General features: G+C 30.4%; 1 long non-coding RNA gene across 1 annotated transcript in view; it reads right to left on the minus strand.

Moving 5' to 3' along the window:
* Positions 1–3,720: 3,720 nt before the first annotated feature.
* LOC143200713 (uncharacterized) overlaps positions 3,721–22,982 on the minus strand; it is a 47,902-nt gene continuing 28,640 nt past the window's right edge. Inside the window, exons 2-3 of the long non-coding RNA XR_013006787.1 lie at positions 9,511–9,679; positions 3,721–4,506 (exon numbers count right to left, since the gene is read on the minus strand). This is a non-coding gene — a long non-coding RNA (uncharacterized LOC143200713). The remainder of the gene's footprint in view (positions 4,507–9,510; positions 9,680–22,982) is intronic.

Raw genomic sequence — 22,982 nt, forward strand, 5'->3', positions numbered from 1 at the left:
CAAAATCTATGGGTTTGTGTTACAAGCAAATTTCGAGGTATTCTTTATTAAAAAATCTATATACCATAATTATATATATATATATATATATATATATATATATATATATATATAATTATATATTCATAATGGGAATGAATCAAACACTAAAATAGAATAAATAAATATTCAACAGAAAAGGGAGAAAACATTAACTAAGTAAATGTTTCTATAAAAAAACAAAATATCTATTCAAGTAAATTGAGAAGTCTATCAGTAGCTGTTGATTCTTTTGGTCGATGTAGTTTCTGAACCTCCTCTCAAAGGGAGTAATCTCTCTATTGGACGTATATTAAAACCACATATATCAACACCATAAATATGAGTTTTAACGTATAGTAGTAATAGTAATTTTATATGTTCGCATAAAAAATTAGCAAACCCAAAAAAAAAATTTACCACCACTAAAACATAGTTTTTTAATTTTTATTTATCAAATTTTCCTTACAAGATAAAATCAGTGTTATATTGCGATTGACATCAAATACGACTTCAACATCTAAAAATAAATTAGAATTCAGTAAACTGCCCTAAAAAATTTGTTTAAGCACATATTTTTTTCGGCTGTTTTATTGATTATCAAGCGAAGTTCTTAATAATTAAATCTTGCAGGAAATCTGATAAAAATGAGCAATATAGGAGTAGTAAATTTTACCAGGTTTATGTTGGAAAACCCTAAAAGAAGCTTACGATTCGGAATCCCTGTTAGTCATTCATAAAGGAGGTTCTGTTTTGGATTGGCCGGCAATCTCGAGATACTCTCATTCTAAAAGAATGTCTCGACTTCCTCAATGAAGAACTTCTTCTGTCACTAGCACGTTGCTGTCAAACATTGCTATATGCCAAGGTGATAATACGCCCATATCCATAGACGAAAACTTTCAGCCTCGGTGTAAAGATTATCGGAATATCATCAAACCTTTTACCCAGCATAACCTTCAGACCTCTATATAATTGAAACGTTATTAGGAGATTTATGATGAGGAGCAGAGAGTCGGGAGTAGATTTCCAGTTCCACTGAAGAAATTGGCAGATGTTTTAGTCAAAAATGGGATGATATTTCGGTGGACACTCTTCACGCAACAAATTTATTTCGAAAATAATTGCAGCCGTAACAACAGTATCTGCTGGCTCAACACCTCATTAATTAATAAATATTGTATATATGCCAAGTGTTTATAATATTTTATCCATGTATAAAAAAGTAAAAATAATATAAAAAGAAAGGTCGGAAAGATACCTATATAGGAGGAAAATTGGCAAAAATATGTACTTAAATTAGACCATAGATGGATAGATTAGACAATAGAATGTCAGACTCAAAGAAGTAACTGGATTAGACAGAAGGAGCACATCAATTTCAGTTTGTATCGTGGAAATAATTAAATAAACGTTGATAGGGATGCCGCAAAAATATCGATATATCGTTATTTCCTTCGAAAAATATCGATATTTATTGCCGATATTCTTCAACATTTTTTTTAATTAAAGATATTTCTTAAACATTATAAGAAACGTTGTAAAATTGCTACATAATTTTAAAGTCCTAGAGTGTTTGATTACTTAATTAATTATACAGGTTTATTAAAAATATTCCATTGGTTGCAATAATTATGTGTTGTTATAATTATGTCTAATAATAATTATCTAATTTTTTTCCTTCAATAAAATGATATATCGATATTTTTTTAAAATTGTCAAAAACGATATACCTATATATTTCTCGTCGGTTGACTGTTGAATAATATATGTAGTCAATTCAAAACAGTAGTGACACGTGTTTCAATATGTGTCTGTCAAAACTTATAAATTCGTTTTACAGTCAGATAATAATATCCTTCTCATTTTATTCTATTTAAAATAAGATAGAATGCTGTTAGAGGAGTTCGAACATGTAACCGAAAGAGGCTGTAAAAGTTTGTCCGTTTGTCAAACGTCTGCAAAATTCTTTAAAATTTTATAATAAATAATTAAATAATTTTATAATTATTTCAGAGAAAATTGTCAGTCTGGAAAGTATCCATAAAAAACCAAAACATATACAGCTATTTGAGGGATGTAGAACATCCTTTCACAAACTGTTGGGTAAAATAGGATTTAAGTGGTGAAAAGATAACCCACGAAGGGATATAATGGAACTTCCAGAGAATGCTTTTAAAAGAGTACAATTTTTAAAAATATATAACTAATAAATCAAGGAAGAATTTACTACAATTGGATCGCTCTTAGTGTTAAACAACAAAAGTTGATGGAAAGAGGTAAACGTTGGAATAACTATCTATTAGGTTTTGTTAGTCATAACATTTATTAATAATTTATTGCAGACATATAGTTCTTCATGCTGGAAACAGGAATGGTTTTATCCCTGGTGCAGAAATAGTGTTTTCTTCTAAGTCCAAGGGTGACTACCATGGAGAAATGAACTATAAGTTGTTTTTGCAGTAGTTTGAAAATCAGCTTTTAAAGAACTTAATCAGTTATTTTTATGCACAATGCTCCATATAGTACACTAGTGGGGAAAATAACAACAAATGCATCAACAAAGGCTGCAATTAAGGAATGGCTTAAAGTACATAAAATAAATTTCGAGGAAATCATGTTAAAGAATGAACTATTTCAAATTGTTATTCAGTAAATATATATGAAATATTCAATTGCATTTTATGTAATTTACTTTTTTATAAATAAGCCCGGGAAAAGATACATGGTAAATCAGATTACTGAACGTTAGTTTATCGAAGAAGAAATTGATAAATGGTAGAATATTGAGCAAATTGTTGATAGATTGGAAATAAACAGTTTAGTTATTATCTTGATTAGTGTCTCTGAAAGTGACAGTGATTGAATAAAACTTAATGAATGTTGGTTTATAATCAATGCTGACAATTACCAAGACAGGGTGATGAAAGAGGAAACAACTAAAGTTCAGCAATTAAAGCAAAGCAAGCAAAGGTCAAGTCAATTAATATAATTTAATTGCACAAAATTGTATTATAGAGTGTGCAGGCTTTATGAGCATATGTGTTATTGCTCAGAATATACATGAACATTTGGTTAATATGTATGAGGAGAGAAATAATATCAACTGTTTTGCAGAAATGGCAAATGAATGCTGTGATTAAATTTAGTTTTATGAAGAAAGGTTTGTACAAGTAGTAACAGGACAAACTAAAGAGAAATATAGTAATATCATAATATTTTTAAAAGGATACATTGCATCGGTGGATATATGGCCTCTAATGAAAATAAAATAAATTTATCAAGTATACAATTATAAATTAGGTGAATTAGGCCTTCGGGAGATACATGAAACTAAATATACTACATAAAAAATGCGCCTAGAGCCCTACCTATACTAGCGTGGAAAAAAGTTAAATCCATATATAATATAATATCTCATGACTTATAAATTATTGTGGCTGTATAATTAATTGTAGTTTAAAATTCTTCGATAATATATGCATTAGATGTATCATAATGTTAATATAAATTATAATACATAACATTTTTGTTTTATTATTTTATTTAAATTAAAATTTTGTTATATGTCAGAGCCAAAATGTACTAAAAGTTGATTTGCTGCGGCAACATTGTGACGTTTTGACAGGTCATCCGTGTCACTACTGTTTCAAATAGACTATAGACACAAATTGTTCAAACAAAATATAGAAACAAAAAACCTTTCTTGTACTTCACACAGTTTTATTTTAATACTGATAAAAAAAGAGACACAAGTGATTAGTGAATAAACTAAACTAATTTAAGCGTAAACTCTATTTTATTATTATATTTTTATACTTATACATATTTCCTTTGAAGAACGTCATAATTATACTGGGTGAAACAGTGGACGATGACAACGACGTACAATGAACATTCGTCATCGTCTTGTCCATTCCTATAACATTCGATTTGAGATGATTTAAAAGTTTGTGATATATCCAGCCAAAAGCTTTATTAAAATCTCGATTTTTTTAACAAGCTTTATATCATCAAACTCGTTAATCAATTGTGTTTATTTACATATTATAAATATTATATTTAGAAGATAAATTAATAATGGTAAAAATAAATTAAAACAACAGTCTTGTTGATTTGGTTGGAATAAAAAAACATTTTAAGATAATAGTTTAGTGTTGGACGTTCTTTACACAACTTATTGATCTAAATTCAAATAACTCCATTATTTGCATCAATGTTTTATCACTTAAATTGTTTGTTTTTACTAATACTAAATAAATGCTTGATAATACTAATCTAATAAAGGTTGGAGAACAGAAAACGTAATATTGCAAAAGTTAAATTAATCTCGATGAGTGTGTGTATGTGTGTCCTTATATCAGATCATGGTCGGTGTTCAGTAGTTGATAGAGGAATTCCTCGACGTAATCCTTGTCGTAGTTGGCCAGTTTCGGATGGAGCTTCTGCAGGAATGGTCCTGTAGGAAGGATTGATCTTTTACCGTATCTGGAACAATATAGTTAACCATATTAGAGGCGTTTTATGTTTGTTATGTAACAATGGACTGTGGAGATGGCCTCCTTCGAAGCCAGCTAAACGAATGCATGGCAATATCCTATACGGGGAAGTCACCTTATTGAAGACATATTTTCTATTCACTATATATTAAACGATTTCATATATCTGATTATTATTTCGCTTTAACAAGACATTATAGGAAGCATTGAAAGAAAATAAATACTGCCTTGTAATAATTCTGGAATTCCCACAAGTTTTTGACTGAGATTAAGCTACAAAATGAGCAAATTGCTACAGCGAAATTACTGTTGACTGCTGGAATCACATATTTTCGAGAGAAAATTTAAAGTATCACCTGAAGAGGCATTCTCAGCATATTCAGGAATTCCTCAGAGTAGTATTTTCGGACCCCTGTATCTGCTCTACTCTGATGATATCCCAAAAACAAAAGAAACAGTACTTGGAACACTTGTTGACGACACATTTATCATAAAAAGATATATCTTTACCCAATGTTGTAGAAAAAGTTCAAGTAGCAGTCAATCAGATCTAAAGTGGTCTAGAAACTGGAAAATACAGCTTGATATCTCTAAATTTCTCCATATTAAATTTACGTTGCGGCGAAATGACACAAATCTAATTATATCACTTGATGGATGTCCGCTTCTTCAAGCAGAATTAACTAAGTACCTCGACGTACATTTAGATTGTAACTTGGCCAAAAATCGAGGAGATTTAGGAGGCTTATTAGTTACTAGTAAAACCAATTTGGGCCTATTTAGTGAAAATATGGAATTGTACTAAAACATCAAACCAACTAGTAAACCATCGCAGCCAAACAAGAGTTCTACGATAAATTACCAATGCTTGTCGCTATGTATCCAACGAAAAGCTGCACGATGATCTCGAAATCAAGGGTATATACATTTGATGTGTCTTATTTTCAAAGTATTCCAAGATTTCTCCTCAAAACTTGAAACAATGTTGGTAAATGACAGCAACGTGGAAGCAATGTACTTCTATTCTTAACTTTAGCTTAATTGGTTTAATTTTATTTTAAGCTAGGAAATAAATACTGATGAAAAATTACATAATACATATTATATTAATACATATTACATATTACAAATACATCTTTCATAAATAAATACTCTAAAAAAATCATCTACATAAATACATTTTCTATAACTTTTTACCATTCTTCTATCAACAAGGCGATATATCGTACTATGTATCGTAGTTAACGTACCAAAAAAGCTATATTAGTATCAGCATTTCAAAACTGTATGTCAAACCATATATGCTAGATGAATCTGAACAAGTGGTAATCATAAGGCGCTACGTCTGGTAAATATACTGGGTGGGACAGAACTTCATATTCGAACTATAACAGTGTCCCTTTTCAAGATGTAGTGAAGTTTTATCATGTAAAAGAACTTATTTTCTGTTCTCTGTTACTCGCTATTGCTAGTCTATAGTGAAATAATACGTTTTTTTTGTAACAGTTTCATTCAGTTTTGCTAATTCGTAATATACTACACGTTGCTAATGTGGATGGCTCTTCTGGAATAACCCAAAACACAATGTACTCTTAATTAGGAAGATCTTCAAAGAAGAAGAATGAAACTAGAAGTTGAAACGATTCAAAATGGCATTTTCAGTCAATTCTTATGATAGTCAGTAGTCAGCTTGTGATGATAGAAGTTTTAAATATTTGTTGATTTGTTTGATCATACTTTATTTTACGTTTCATTTTACATTATTCATGCACTTAAAATGTCGATCTTTGTATAAGAGCATTTAGCTAGATAAATTATATTAATCAATAAGATCGTCGTTCGTAGCTTAATTTAATATACAGGGTATTAAAACACGCTTTTTTGAGATATTATATTCAAATGTTAAGTGGTGTCAAATGTCTGGCTGTTATTTAAAAAACGAAAACGAACAAAAATAATATCGAAAATGTAATTTTGAGCTTCTGGATACACTGAATAACTCAATAATACTAACTGGGAAACTGTTATTTTATATAGAAATGAGTCAAAATCATTAAATTTAACGGTTAGGCTAAGTCATTTAACATTTTTTTAAATCGATAATATGTTAACCAATAGATATCACTGATAAAAAATAAATGCAATCATCTTAATGACATAATTTGAAATATATACAAATTCTCATTTATATTTCAACAGCTAAGAAATTATTTCAAATCGAACTATATTTCGATCGATCCTATATAATAAAAAAAATCCTTTAATTTATTAAAAAATCTTCACGATTAATTCACGTTCATAAATAACATCAAAAAAGTTTATTGCTTCTATGAAAGTTGAGTAAAATGATTTATAATCTATAATATATTAATTATCAGGATTAATTAAATTGATATAATATTTTTGTAGCATCTCTTCGACCCCCTGTTTTCTTTTATCTCGTCTTCCTTGATATAATCCAATTTAATATCATTAAATATTATACATCAAAATGCAATGAAATATTATACTTAATTGAAATTAGATCTATAATCGATTGGATGTCAGTGTTACGCACTTTTCTGGGTAACTGACGATACTTTATAGTATTTGCATATTTTATCTTTTTGTTTAACAAGCGTTCGACAAATAATATATCGGGCAACATTTAGAATTATTAGATTTAAAATCACGTAGTGCGTTTTATTCGACTATGCTTTTTGTTTTTTTGTTAATATAATTTCTTGTATTTTAGACCATAATACTCAGGAATCACACCAAGGACAAGTGGCCAAACTTACATAGTACGTTTCAGTCGACTATGCGTTTTTAAAAGTATAATTTCTTGTATTATTGACCATAACCCTCAGGAATATTACCAAAGGAAGTGGCTAAATTTAGAAAAGCTGGCTTCAGCCTAAATCTTTTTGCGTTTATATGAATATTTAGGTAATGAATATAGAGCTAATCCAATTAGTTTGTACGATATATTATTCTGTTAGAAGAACATATTTTTATTGTAAATAATATATTTAAATAAATAAATGGATTCAAATAAAAAATCACTATTGCGATGAAATAGACTTTCGTCACAGTTTAGTACATAATCTGTGAATTCATTCTAAAAATTGTTAAATTAATATTAATTGTTAAATAGTCCGGGGTTTGCTTTAGGCTTATATCAGTTCTTTTAACTTTGGTCAGTTCTTTTAATGTGACTAATGGGAATTATGGTCAAGGCCATGGCAAAAAACCATCAAAAGCCGCAAATACTGTCAATATAAATAGTCCCCTCGTATATATATTTCATTTTTTTGTATAATACTTAAATTTTACATATAGCCTGTTCAAAGTTTTTTAACATAGATGATCAAGATGTTTAATGTAGTGCCTTCCGAAATTTGTACATTCGTTTCGGAATCAGACAATATTTTCCTTCTCATTTCATTCTAGTTAAAAAGAGACATAATGATGCCTGATAAGATCGAACGTGAATCCGGACTAGCCTATATGATGATATGAATATGATATAATGATGAATATTGATGATATTAAATAAGTTGCTGAAATGTTATAGATACAATTTTTAGAGTGCCGCTGCTGCGCTGAAATTAGTGTGGGTACTGTGACTAACATCGTTTACAAAATGAAGAACAATATGTTAGATTCATCCAAGAAAATCCGTCTACATACCAAGTGATTGACGAATCTCGACCATCTCTCTATTCGAGGTAAAATATACGAAATGTTTAAGAACAGCGGGTACACAAACTATTTTATCGATATAAACATAATGTAAGGCATCTTCATACACTCTAACGAGACATGGGATTTAAATGGTTTAAAGATAACCCTCGAAGAGGTCTAATGGAACTTTCAGATATTGCCTTAAAAAGAATTCCATTTTTAAGCGCGTACAATAAAATAGAAGAAGATAAATTATTTGACTTTGTGTATCCTGGTAAAATTTTGATATCTCAAAATGGTTCATTGAGGCACTGTTAGTAAGACATTAACAAAAAAAGTGCAAAGAGACCAAAGATTGATGGAAAAAGGTAAAAGTTGCAATAGCATTTGATTAGGTTTTGTTATGTTTGACAGGATATACAGAGGAATAAATTGTGATAAATGGTGGAATCGTGAACATGTTTCAGACATATTGTAAAACACTTTAGTGATTGACTTGGACAGTAACTCGAAAAGTGACAGTGACTAAAGGAAACCTTCAGGATATGTGACAGTGCTGTGCAATTTTGAAAATTCCTGAGACAGAGTGATGAGAGTGGAAACAATTAAAGATATGCACAAAATTAATAGAGTACAACTGTAGAAAATGGTATTGTAGGGTGTGAAAGATTTGTATGCATAGATATGATTGTAATTGTTCAGAACAGTTTTGTAGATATTGCAAATGCATTTGGCAGAATTCAGAGATTAATTTTAATAAGAATAATAGCAGAAAAAGTGGAAAATACAGTGATATCAAGATGACAAGTAAACACACTATCGAAGGAAACAAGAACTAAACGTAGAAAGGTAAATACATTCCTTTGACATATAATTATTAATTAGGTGGATTGGGCCCCCAAGGGGACACGGCTACATAAAAAACGCGTGTAGAACTTTACGTCATAGGTGTTGTGGAAATGAGTTCAATGTAAATATAATAAAACCACTCTAACCTACGAACTATTATAACTGTGTTCATAATTGTAGTTTTAAGTCCTTCATATGCATTTGATGTACTATAAACTTAAAATTAACTACATATATTTGATAACATTTCTGTTTCATTATTTTATTTAGATTAGAATTTTGTTGTATATCAAAAACAAACTCAATAAAAACTCAGAGTTGATGCGGCAACATTGGGACGTTTTGACGTCACAAACATAGATGACGTATCTGTAACATAATTTTTATAATTTTTTGTATTCTAAACCGTAAAATATAATGGATATTATCTCGGACAAATATACTCAAAACAGTTTATATTAGTATGAGTTATAAATACCTTTCAGGCCCTGTGGTGATCCTAAGACATTTAATGTACTCGTGCAAGGATTCTGTGCTTTTGAATACGTCTGGCCTGTTACAGGTGACCTTTTCCGAAAGGGAAAAGCATACGGTCAAGGCCATTAGCGAGATGAAGATGACTAATTGCTTGTTGGGCATTATTTTGTCTGAAAAATACAAGAAAAAATCTGTTAAAACACATGTTTGGGTATTGAATTTTGTATTGAGTATTGAATTATTTTATACGACTAATTTTTCTGTTAAAAAGAGATATATTTATTAAAAATAAATATATTTAAATTAATGAATGAATTTAAATAAACAAAACCACTATTTTGATGTATAGACTTTCGTAATAGTTTAATACATAATCTGCGAATTCATTCTACAAATTGTTAAGTTAATGCGAATTAATCGATTACACTGAAAAATGTTCTGTTCAAAATAGCAGTGAACTGGCGTCATCAAGACGTATAACATATTGCCTATTGCAATTTGTAAATTCGTTTTTATTAGTATTTCTTAATTTATTCTAGTTAAAAAGAGTCACGATGTTGTGTGATGTAACTGAGTTAACCTATATAAAATTCGTCTAGTTGTCAAATGCTTAAAGAATTCTCAAAAACATTAGTGATATGAAACATAACAGGTTACAAACCGGCAAACTTTGTTTTGGCGCCTTGTTTATTTTGATAAATTTGAAATCCCTGCTTAATGTTTGTGATTAATCTGATCGAATCTATCTCGGAGCTAATAAATAGTCAGTCAGAAAGAGATGAGGTATCTAGTCAATAACTTCGAACAGGAATGATACCTTTGTTACTAGTAAAATGCGCTGTACAGGGAATTACCATATTACTAATAAGTATTAAGTTGCTGGGGTTTTTATGGGAAATATTTTTATCTTGTTGCAGCTGCTCTGAATATTGGTACTAAAATCTCCCAAAAAAAGGAAAACAATGTAATGTTGGATTCACCATGAGGAAAACACCTACATATCTTGATGTTAGTTCTATTTGAGATTAAATTTATGAAATTTATAAAAACAATGAGTAGTTTTTTCAACATAAACATAATTTAATATATCTGAAATAAACATAATTGTTTCAGAGATAACTGCTAGTTTAGTAAGTCAATATACTATGTTAAGAAACATAGGATTTAAATAGTTTAAAAATAACCCGCGAAAAGGAAGACCGATTATTTCAATTTATGTTTAGACATAAATATTTTAAATGGAACCCTAAGCCGCCTTTGGCAAGACGCTAATAAAAAAAGTGTAAAAATAAAAAGGAATTGATGGAAAAAAGGTAAAGTTCAGAATTTGATTAGCATTGATTGGAAATTTTATTAGGTTTTATTAACTATAGCATTTATGTAAATAATTCATTGCAGATATATTTTTCTTCGAGCTAGAAACAGGAGTACAACGACTACCGTGGAGAAATAAGCCATAATTTCTTGCTCGGCTTTGAAAATCAACAGTTAAAGGTGGAAAGAACCATCAGTTGTTGTTATGGACCATACCGTTGCACATTGGTGAAAAAATTCCCAACAAGTCGATAGGTAACGGCTGTAATTAAGGAATGGCTCGCATAACATAAATTAAGTCTTAGATTAAAAATTTTATGTTAAAATAGAAACAAACAGCATAGTAATTGACAAAGTGATAGCTCTCTTAATATATTTCTTAATATATAATTAACTTAATGATATAATTATTTCTTAATAATGATTGATTTAAAGTGGACAATTAAGAAAACAGGGTGATAGTGGCAACAATTAAAGGCGGGTATGTAATTAATACAGAATAACTGTAGAAAATAATATTGTAGAGTGTGAAAGATCTATATGCATAAATATATTTGTAATTATTCAGCATTTGTTTAAAATCATTAAGGAGACAATTAATACTCACTGTTTTGCAGATATGATAAATGGATGAGTGAGGACGCAGTGAATACATTTAATTTTATCAAGAAAAATATATACAAATAGTAACAGAAAAAAACTAAGGACAAATACGGTAATATTAGAATGACTTGACAAGGAAACACAGTAGCGAAGGAAACAAGAACAAAGCATGAAAAAGTAAATATATTCTCATTAGATTAGATTGGAAAGTAAAATACAATACTTGGAAATACAATTGTTAATTAGGTGGATTAGCATCTCAAGTTCTTCAATTTCAATAAAAATGTAGTAAAACAGCTCTAACCCACAAACTATTGTGGCTGTATAATTAATTGTTGTTTAATTTATTCGATAATATATGCATTAAATGTACTATAATATTAAAATAAATTATATTTTATAACATTTTTGTTTAATTGCTTTATTTGCATTAGAATATTGTTATATATCAGAGTCAAAATAAACTACATATCAAAATCAAATGCGGGAACATTTTTCATATGTTCGCTATTTTATTGAATACTGGTTCCCTATAGTAACCATTAATTTAATACAAAACTATGTATTTTTCAATATATAATTTAACTAGACTAAATTAAGCTAAACATAACAGTAAGTCTTTCATACTTTACAAAAACTATTGTGGTTCGGCTGCAAAGAAATATTTGTTACGTTTTATTCAGTTCAGATTCTATTGCTATCACGTTGATATGACCTAGTAAACTTCTGTCAGGTTTTTGATCAAACTGATCAACTTTCTTTTGACGACACAGTGCAGTCCTTATTGGTTATTTTTAGATTAACTTCCATTCCATTCTATCATTTACACTCGCACACTATTCCACACATTGTCTGGGTTGGCTCTCTTCTCTCTTCTACCCATGGGTTTTCCTTCTAGCGATACTGGAGACACAGCACAACAAAGTCAGTCAAATTCAATGTCCCGCTCAGGTATATGAACCCATGTCGTCAAAAAAAGAGACCAGCGCAGATAATATAACGTGCATTAGACAAAGAAAAACCAAGACCTGGAGATGGCGGATGAGAATCTGCCGAAACGTCGTCCTAAGAACATAGATATAACCCAGCGCGGATGAACACACAATCGATAGTAAGTACGACAATGACATCATTGACAAAATATCCTAAAACATAATCGGCGCGGGGGAATAGGAACCGAAACTCAGAGTTAACTGACCCAGACCGAGGAACCGGTGGCAACAGTGACAGCAGAACTTAATACTCTTGACACTTGATGATTCTGGTATGATCTGATGATAATCATCTACATTATTTCCTATAAACGACTGGGTTTAGAACCCTACTACCAACTGATCAAGTCATTTCTGAGCAACAAATTAGATTTGTTCGTAATTTAATTTTGTGTATGCCACAAAATTATATTTATAATTAAATATTTTTTTTATTTAATTTTTTTAGTTATTATAACGATTGTTATGTACATATTTTATTTTAAAATGTTTTTTTTTTGTGTTAAAAATCAAAGTTTGATTATTTTTTACTTTTTAGAGAGTTCCTTATTTATTTTTTGAAGTTGGTTCAATATTTTTGTTAAAAATATTTTATTTTTCTCTTTTTATTGTTAGTTATATACTGAATAAATTACGCAGTTATTTTATTAGGTATTACAATGAATAGCACTAGTGAATGTACAGCCGTAAAACCAACGAACCTGTAAAAGGATTTTTATCGTGGCAACGGTGACAGCAGAACTTAACACTCTTGACACTTGATGATTCTGGTATGATCTGATGGTAATCGTTTACATTATTTCGTATAAACGACTGGGTTTGCAACCTCAAAAGTCTACAATCCTGATTATCTGCTTTCAACAATCAAGCATTATAAGAATAAATATTTTCATATATATATATATATATATATATATATATATATATAAATATAATTATAGCATTTTGAGTGAAGGAACTTTTGTCACTGTGAAAAAAATGGATAAAAAGGAATTTCGCGTGTTGATAAAATATTGCTCTATGAAGAAAAAAAAATACAGTTCAAGCAAAAACTTGTCTTGGATGGACGGACAAATCGTACTACAAAAATGTTATCGAAAAGTTGAAGGGTCACTATAATCCGTGTATTCCCCTTGAAGGGAATTATGTTGAAAAGAAAAACTAATTTTGGCAAAAAAATGTGTTTTGCTATGGTAGGTCAGGGACTTTTCAATTGACCTGCCTGCTGCAATTTGTAAATTCCTTTCAGAATCAGACGATATTTTCCTTCTCATTTTATTCTAATTAAAAATAGACACCATGCTGTCTGATTAGTTCGAACGTGTAAACAAATGAGCCTGTCAAATTCGTCCGATTGTCAGACCTATGCCAAATGCTTGAAAGCAATGCTGATAAGAGATTATAACTCTAACCTATTAACTCTTGTGGCTGTATAATTAACTGTAGTCTTTACATGTACGATAATGTTAAAATAAATCATATTTGATAACATTTTTGTTCAATTATTTTATTTAGATTAGAATTTTATTCTATGTCAAAGCCAAACTGAAATAAAACTCAGAGTTGACGCGGCAATATTGGAACGTTTTATCATCACAAATTTAGATGAAATAACTTTGTATAGACTATATATATATATATATATATATATATATATATATCTCAATTGTTCATATTATTTTATCCATCCCTTTTTGCAACCGAGGGAACGTGACAGATATAAATAAAAAAGCATTAAATTAGTAATAATAATTATCTCGCATAATTATAGCCCGCTATTTAATAAGCAAATCTGTCACACTAGTCCCATTGTTTGAAATCCTTTGGAGTTAATTAATTGAAAGTAATGAAAGCAACATACTACTATTGACGTCACAACTTACAGATGATTAATAATAATCGAGATGGTTCAGATGGATTATTATCAACGCAATATCGTCAAATTTCTAAAATAAACAATTCCGATTACAGTGTCGTAAAATATTGTTTAAATATAAACCAATATTGATAAGGGAAGTGCCAATAAACAAATGCTAATCGTAATTTGTTCATAAAACCGATACTGTTCATAAAAGAGGGATTTCATTTATTGGATTAATTAATGTTAGCGGGTTTAACGTGGTTGTTTCTAATGAAATTCTATACTTTCAGCGTTTTGTTAAGAAAAATATATTATAAACTTGATACAATATAATATAATATATAATACTGATGTAATAAGAAAAACAGTAAGATGTAAAATTGTGTTATCTATATTAAATATACGACAAAGAAGTGCACTGGGACCTATTCTTTATCTACTCTACACATGTGATATACCATCAAAAAACTTATATTTTTAACACAAAAGAAAAACGTTTTAAAATAAAATATGTACATAATAATCGTTATAATAACTAAAGAAAAATAAACAATAACTTATTTAACCTGTCTACTACCTATAAGCTGTGTATTTTATATTCTACTATTTACACAATTTAGTTCAGTACCAACCTAAACCTATTTGTCTATTTTGATCTGTGTCTATAATGATTACTTGAAAGTCATTGCTAAGCAACAAATTCGATTTGTTCGTAATTTAATTTTGTGTATGTCACAAAATTATAATAAGTTATTATAATATTAATTATAATAATTAAATAGGTTTTTATTTAATATTTTTTAGCTATTATTACCATTACACTAAAAACAGTTGCCTACAAGGTTTCTACATATGCTATATTTAGTGCTTAAAAAGCAAACTTTTACACTGAACTATTTCCGATTTTTCATCACATCAGTTCAGCAATAACATTATACACCAATATCTGATTATTTTAGATAAAAAATATGTGAAAGCATTGTACGTGCCTTTGAAATTTGAGATTTTCCCTCGATTTTCCCCCTTCCCTCCATCATATCCTAACATGGTTCCAATGAGACCACCTCGGAAGTTCACTTTTTCGAATAAAACAATAATTTTGAAAATAGGTCCATAAGTGACGGAGAAATCAGCGAACATACATTTAAAAATATACATACAGCCGAACATAGAACCTCCTTCTTTTTTGACGTCGGTTAACAAATGGAAGATTTGCTGATGACACTGCGGTTCTTGCTGTCGGAGACCCACATGAAAATTATAACGGGTAAGTAACAGTGTAAATAATTAGACTCAAACTTGGAAACTTCTCTGTGCATATGCAGTTCACGTATAATCAGACCATACAAGTACCAATAACAATAAATAACACTATCATTCCATATATAATTCATACAAAACTTCGCTTAAAGGAGCATGTAAAAAAGAAGGGTTAAAGTGTTCCTATGAACATCCAAATTATCAGTACATAATAAATTACTATTATACAAGTATTGAAACTTATATGGTCGTACAGAATGCAATTATGGATATATTCCACGAAAAGTTATATAAATACAATACAAGTTTTCCAGAACAAAGTTCTAAGAAATAATGTAGGTGCTCTCACATACTACAGGACCGATTACTTACACAGAGGCTTTCAAATACAGGCTCTCACTCAGGTAATTAAGAGATGTATAAGGCACAAACTCTATTATGCATTCAGTTTTCATTGCCTGTTACAAAACGTCATAAAAACGCCCTGAAGTATTTGATTCATTAACTGCTAATATCTCTGAATATTCTAAGAGAATTGTTGGGTTTGCGTCCAATAAAACTCATCATAACTCACTGCCTTTGAACCCCTTTAATTCTTCAGACCGATATTTGTCAATCATATCAGAATAACCAATTTTAATGCATTGAAACTAATACTGACAATTAGAATATAACGAAGTATTATTACCATTTGTTTCTAAAAATGTTTTATATAAACAGTAGATTTCAAACAACAAAAGTGATGAACTATTAAATTGCAATTTTGACCTTTCCGTGATCAGCATCTGAATAAACTGAATATCTCAATAGCTAGTAAATGGTAATCTGTTATTTTATGTGGAAAAAATAAAAAAATCAAAATCAAAATCAAATATCAAAACCATCAAGTTTAATAATTAACAGGTCAATTGAAAAGCCCCCGGCCTACTACAGTAAAACACATTTTTTTGGCAAAATTATTTTTTTTATTCAACATAATTCCCTTCAAGGGTGACACAATGATTATAGCGACACTCCAAATTTTCGATACCATTTTTGTAGTACGATTTGTCCTTTGCTTCAAAATAGGGCTCAGTTTCGGCGATCACTTCTTCATTTGACGAAAATTTCTTTCCAGCTGGTGAGGAAGCAATTCGAAGCTCAATTCATGGATTTTTGGCATCGTTTTCATTGACTTGTGACACAGTGCATTGTCTTTGTGAAGCAGCATTTTCTCTTTTCAAATGTGACCGTTTTTCGGCGATTTCGTTCTTCAAACGCTCCAGTAACGCTATGTAATAGTCGCTCTTGGTCCATCCTTTTCCAAGGTAGATAATGAAAATTATTTCATGGGCATCCCAAAATACAGACGCCATAACCTTGCTAGCCGACTGTTGCATTTTCCCACGCTTTGGAGCGGCTTCATCGTATGCATTCCACTCGGATGACTGTCGATTGGACTTCGGAATGAAATGATGGAGCCATGTTTCATCCATTATCACATATCGGCTCAAAAACTCGGGTTTGTTAGGCTTGATCATATTCAAACACTGCTCCAAATCATCAACTCGTCGTTGTTTTTGGTCAAAAGTGAGCTCGCGCAGCACCCAATTTGCAAAGAGCTTTCTCATACCCAAATATTCGGGAGTGATATGATGTACACGTTCAGTTGATATCTTTAGAGTGTCCGCTACTTTATTCGGTTTCAATTTATGGTCATTCAAAATCATTTTGAAGAATTTTTCGTCCGCAACAACCTGTTTTTGGCGTCCACTGCGTTCACCGTCTTCTGTGCTCATTTCACCATGTCTAAACTTAGCATATCAATCCTTCGATATGCCCGGAATCATCAAGCCAAGTTTTTTCTTGAACTGTATTTTTCCCTTTATAAAGCAATATTTTATCAACACGCGAAACCCCTTTTTTTTTTCTTTTTTTTTCACAATGACAAAAGTTGCTTCACTCAAACTGCTATAATTCACAAACTAATAATCCAACAGCTGCCAAATTAATACATGTATTTTTTGAGGGTTAGAGCTAACTAAAAACATATGGATTTAATTCTAATAGCGCCATCTATGTATCGGGCCAGGTAGTTTTCAATTGATCTGTTAGATTAGGTAATTTGGCAGTTCTTTACGTTAAAACTAGTAAACCAATGACTAAATGAATTTTTGAGAAAATATAAAAGACTACCTTATGACATTCTGAGAGAAAAAATAGGGTTTGAAATAATAAATCATTAAATAAGCATTAAATTAAAATTCTCCAAATCTGCTCGTGACGTAGTTGTTTTATCTTCATAATTTAGTGTAATAATTATAGATTATATCGTGTATTGATGGTGTCAGGACCCCTTATATAATTATACATCTCTAAAGACTCCAAGCAAATTGTGTATTTTCATTTAAAGGCACAAAAACCTTGCAAGGCGGAAACCAACCAGTTTAATTTGAAAATCGTTAATTAATTCACAGCAATAAGATTAGAAGATAAGAAGCAATAAGATCATTTTAATGTAAACTTTTTCTATTTTAAGTGTCTTTAATTATCCCTAATATCGACATAAATTTGAATTTTAGTAATATTTGAAGTCAGCTGTCATATTTCCTTTATTCTGTATATGAGTTGGCCAATAATTTTGTTTTGTTTTTAGTTACTAAGTAATATAGAAAATTATATTTCATATAATTTATCTGGTGTAGCCGTTTAAGTATTACTCAAATATTTTGGTGGTCCTGTCAAATAGATTTGCGCCTCTTTCTTCAAATTATCGCCATAATATTTTTCAGTAAGTTTGTCATCGATACAGTTTTGAATTTTTTTAGCAAATATAGGGCATATTTTCACAGTTCCTTAGTGGCGATTGTGCCATTGTCGGGTACTCTTAAAAGTTATTGCATTTGTTAATTTAGCCAATTATTATTCTCATAGAATTTTTACTTAATGTTCTTCAATATATATTCTACCACATTTTAAGTTAAGTGTGTTTGGAATACTCACTCACGCCAATTCTATAAAAATTCTAGTATTATTTTTAAAATTAGTATTTCAGTTATGACCACGCAGGAGTTATTATAGACGAATCGATTGTTTCCAAATTTAGTTTATTTGCCTTGATAAATCCCAATTATTTTTTTATTTTTTTTATCGGTTGGTTGCACAAAACCAATTGTTTTTTTTTATAACATCTTTATTAGATACGCTTAGTACAATCTTAATTTACAATTAATTTATTACTACTTTTCATTTTTACTTGGATTAATTCACAAGCAAGACGAGTGCGAGAAAATACATCAATATGTATTAATCAATTATAATATTATAATAACTTATAGCTATAGTTTGCACTAAAGATATATATTTTATATAAGTTCGTATGGGTTGGTTCGCTTCAATCTCCTGACATTCTGCGTCCACATAGGCCCAGATTGGCTTTATAATTGTCTTATAAACAAACCTCTTTGATTTTAGATCAAGTTGAGAGTATTTTTCGACTAACCAGTTGTTTTGTTTTGATTCTAATGTGTTTTGCTTTTTGTCTAACGTGATGTTTCCAATTTAATCTACCGTCAAGATGCATGCATGCCGAGGTATTTAGCTGATTCTGCTGATTCTGCTTGATTTAGCTAATTATATTGAATTTTCCAATCTTTCGTCCATTTGTAGATTTTGTTGACTGCCACTTTTTCTACTGCCCTAGGCAGAGATATGTCGTTCGCCATAATAATTGTCTCATCAGCAAAGGTTCCAAGTAGTGTTTCTTTTGTTGTTCGAATATCAGCAGTGTAGATCAGATATAGGAGAGGTCCTAAGACGCTACCTTATAGATTAATCCCAAATGCCAAACCCGATCAAAAGCTTGGAGAGACATCCAGGAATATTGCAGGGCAGTATTTCTTTTCGCCGAGCGCTTTTTCAATAGCCGAGCGCTTTCATATAGCTCTGTCCACTTGATCGATTGTAGAATGGTGATTTCGAAAACCAAACTGGAAGTCTGGTATTATTACAAAATTTTTAACACGTTTAAATATTAGTTCTGTAAGATTCGACTTGTCACAAATTGTTTAATTATGATATACAAGATAAATAATCCAAACAAAATCGACAAGCGCTTAAAACTTCAAATGTTGGAATGTTGAAATGATGGTTAGAAACTGTAAGTAACGTCAATGTTTCGAAGCAGTTCTGACTGATGTCTGACTAAATGCAGCGAATTTTGAAATGTGGTGTTTTTACTTCTGGTATAATCTTAGTAATCCCATTTTTAATTTTAAAATGAATGTAGTTTGAATAAGCTGTCTATAATACATTATTCTGACACTTGTGCATAATACTACAACACTTTCAATAGGCTTGCGTTGTAATATATTTAAAGTGATTTTCTGATATTTGACTTTTTTAGAGAAATAACTTCTGACCCCAAAACAACTGGAGGCGCCACAAATTGCCAACACCAATCCATCTAAACTACAAAACCCTATAGCTACTTTTACAAGACGTATGACTACATGACTTGACTAATAACAATGCCAATATATTTTAAAATAGATCTGATATTACATTATCATATTTCTAGCAGAGAATTAAAAAAATTGTAATTTAACATCAATGTTTGTTCAAAAACCGTAACGAAAATATCAACTTCCATTCAAAATTAATTACAATCATCATGAAATTTTCGAGCAAAAACAAATATACCTTCATTAATCCAATTATTTTATTTATAGTTTCGCGAGACTGTTTTTTTCTAATGGAAAACGTACCAGTCAACAATCCATTTATGTAATTTACGCTGCTATCGACATTCTTTGAGATTCCACGCTAAAATCAAAGGCTAATTATCGACGTACGCTCCGGTTAATTTGTATTTTCGATAATAATCGGGGGGCGTTCGTTTGTTTTACATCGCCTACTGGATAGACCGTATATAAAATGTTTAAGTCTCAGTTTTGAGAAAAGATTTTCGCCATTTTAATGGACTGTTTGTCGGCCCCATTTTCCTTAATATTTGTTTATTTTTCAGACGTAACAAAGTATCAATTTCGATGTTTAGATTACGTTGTTTAGATAGCTAGTTAGCTGTGACTCATTATTATTGTATGATATTCAATAAAAATACTTTTCGTTCTATCCCCCCTTTCGTTATTTCGATCCCTGTTTGGAGGCGTTTGGCGTGTTAAAACGTCTTCATTTCTTGATTAAAATGGGTCTTCTAATAGGTAATTTAATTTTCGGCTTTATTATTTTTAGCAGCTATCATTAACTCTAACGAGGTTTCAGAATTTTAGTGGGTTACATCAGATATTTTGAAACAGGTTCCACCTAAAGCAATCACAAATCTTACATATTCAGTTAATACATCGTTTAAATTAAAACATATCATTTCTTGTATTCTGATCGTTCTGAGCTTTTCTGGCCATTTGCTTCACTATATGTTAATCGTATCCTATCTCCAATCTTCTCTTATATTTCTGACAATATACATTTTTATGAATATTTGCACTTCTTTAGTAATTCTAAAACTGTGCTGCTAACCAAGCCATGCTGCATCGATCTGAACAAGTGGCAACCCGAAGTCGCTACGTCAAGTGAGTACACTGGGTGTAGCAGAAATACAACAACGTACTATTCAGAGTTTTTGCAAAGTATGACCGAGTGTTGTTATGCAAGGTGATGATCTTGCTTTTGTTTTTCGCCATTCCCGGTCTTTTTGCAACAATACGTCATTTAGGTGTTCACTTGATACCGCCATCAATCATATCATAATACACTATAAAGTGTTGCTTTATGAAAAGCAAGTCTTTATGGTCATAAATATTCCACGTCAGTTTCTTTCCTGGGCTAACCTTATGACTTGTTACCATTAAGGTTATTGTAATACTTCTATTCTTATCACCAGTCACAATATGCCATTTTTTCATTCATTCCTCGAATACAATGAGAAATATTTGATGATATAGAAACGGTTCAAAATAGCATTTTCAGTCAACTCGTGTGGTAACCATCCATTCCCTACTTTTGGAAAATTTTTAGAGGCTTTCAGCTGGGTTTTCATCCAATATCTTCGCAATTACATAAAATTGATCCTCCAGGCCGTTATTTCTGATTGCCTTCAAAATCTGCAAGTTTAAGACATTAAAACAAAAAATGGACAATTGGAAAATGACTTAGCAAAGTCACCATAAATTTCTAAAAGTCTGTAACTCTCTTTGGCAAATAAAGGGGAACAATAAATAAAATAAATAATGACAGGGAGAATGGTTGTATATATAACAGTTCTATATATATATATATATATATATATATATATATATATATATATATATTTATTAAGACATAGAAAATAGCGGAAGTGATAAGTTCTATGAAGAAAAAAATTTGTCTTGTTATTTTTCTTATGATACTGTCATACTATAACTGTCGATAGAGGTAATGAAGTAGCAACCAGTAACATTGGAAACATCATTAAATACAATCGAAAAACACTATCAAGCCCAAGCAGTAGCGAACTTAGCTTTCATTATTACCTTTCTTGCTTCGACAAAGGAAAAACCCACAGAAAGTCATTTTTTGCTGGTATAGGTTTACGGTAAGCATACATGTTAATAAAGACATATGAAACGTAATTTCGACAATGCAAATGTGATAATTTAAGTGCCACAAAGAATGTTGTGGTAGACCGAAAACGTGTAAAGATGTGAAATTGGAAGAGTTATCGAGTGAAGACTCAGCACAATCTCAAAGACAAATAGCAAAAACACTCGAGTGTGGGCCAAAATGGTGATTTGTCGCATAAACCAATGGGAAATATCCAAAAGATGGCTTAACAGTTAATATTGATCAATCAATAGGTTGAAAAACGTCCACACTTGGATCAGAGAGACCACCATATTATCGCAATTATAGGATTACACTTCACCGATAAAATATCGATAAAAAGCTCAATGAATGGTTTGACTTATCCATTGTAGATAAAGTGTTTTCTACAGGGAAGAAACACCTATGTTAAGATATTTATCGACACATCTAGTAAATAATATTCAAGAAAAAAGGCAATGTTATGAGGAGAAAACAAACTACTGCTAAAGTACTTAGCCCTTATGAATACATAACAACCATATATGGGGTTGTACTAAGAGGAACTACTTGAACTTAATTCAGAACAAATCTGTTCGCTACTTCCGAAATAATAATTGTCATGGAGACTTGGAACTGGACAATATTAACCAAGTCATTAAAAATATTCAAGAGTCACGAACAAACACTTCTTCATCACGTCAATATCGAGATAATGCTGTATTTCAACAATGGTGATCTAACCAGATGACTCAAAAACTTTTCAGCTGGTATAGTGTGATATAATTTTAAAAATATCTCTAAGATAGTTTTATAATACCAAAAATAATTACCGAGAAAAAATTGCACTTATTCTATTTTTAGTACTTGCCAAACAATGCTGGG

Source organism: Rhynchophorus ferrugineus, unplaced genomic scaffold (assembly GCF_030347505.1).
Source record: "Rhynchophorus ferrugineus isolate W39M unplaced genomic scaffold, kcgeb_rfMv2 rfM8, whole genome shotgun sequence".
NCBI classification, from domain to species: Eukaryota; Metazoa; Arthropoda; class Insecta; order Coleoptera; family Curculionidae; genus Rhynchophorus; species Rhynchophorus ferrugineus.